Source organism: Pteropus alecto, unplaced genomic scaffold, assembly GCF_000325575.1.
Source record: "Pteropus alecto unplaced genomic scaffold, ASM32557v1 scaffold170, whole genome shotgun sequence".
Classification (NCBI taxonomy): Eukaryota; Metazoa; Chordata; class Mammalia; order Chiroptera; family Pteropodidae; genus Pteropus; species Pteropus alecto.
Genome location: NW_006429634.1, coordinates 1,878,336 through 1,879,064, shown reverse-complemented (window position 1 = coordinate 1,879,064; position 729 = coordinate 1,878,336). Strand labels below are relative to the sequence as shown.

Genomic DNA, 729 nt, shown 5'->3' with positions numbered 1-729 from the left:
CGGAGCCTGGGGCTGTCAGTCCCGCGCCCGCCGCCGCTACCGCGGTTCCTTACACGCTGTGGCCCGGGTGGCTGCCGTCGCTGTCGCCCGCTGCCCGCCGCCCAAGCATCCCGAGCTGCTTCCCGCCGTGCTGGCCCGGCGCTCAGGTAAGGCTGGTCGCGCTGCCGAGACATACCGTCTCCTCCTCGGTATCGTTCCGCTGCGCGGGCGCCCCCTCAGGGCTGTGTCAGCCCCGCGGCTCCCCTTGCCTCCCGGGGGCGGTCCCGGGGGGCGGGACGACAGTCTTCCCATCCCCCCGACACCTCCCGGCGCCGAGCCTGCATCTCGGGTCCCCCGGCCGCTCCTCTGCATCTCCGCATGGGGCTGGTCCCGAGCTCCCCCTCCCGGGCCGATTACACAATCGCTGTGGCTGGAGGCGGAGGTCCCCTCCCCATCCCCGGCCCCACACCTGTCCTCGCGCTCCCAGGCACAGGGCAGAGACCCAGCGCGAGACTGAGGCCCCGGAAAGTTTCACTTTGTGGTCCGGGTTTGTTGACATCCGAGTGATGCGGTGAGATGGATTCTGAGCAGCGAGGATGCGCCTCGCGAGCAGTGTTGCCTTTGCCCCGGGGTGGCCCTGTTCCAGGTTTTCTTTCTAGAAGTATTGCCGAGAGCCCTGCTCCGGGCCCGGAGGCTGCTGCAGGGCACATGGATCTCGCCGCCTCTACGTTATCGAGTCCTGGCACCTGG

The 729-nt window shown here is 69.5% G+C and overlaps 1 long non-coding RNA gene across 2 annotated transcripts in view; it reads left to right on the top strand.

The window, feature by feature from the left end:
* The first annotated feature begins 34 nt into the window (after positions 1 to 34).
* LOC107196253 overlaps positions 35 to 729 on the top strand; it is a 147,254-nt gene continuing 146,559 nt past the window's right edge. For both annotated transcript variants that reach the window (XR_001517658.2, XR_003047978.1), the window contains exon 1: positions 35 to 146. This is a non-coding gene — a long non-coding RNA (uncharacterized LOC107196253). The remainder of the gene's footprint in view (positions 147 to 729) is intronic.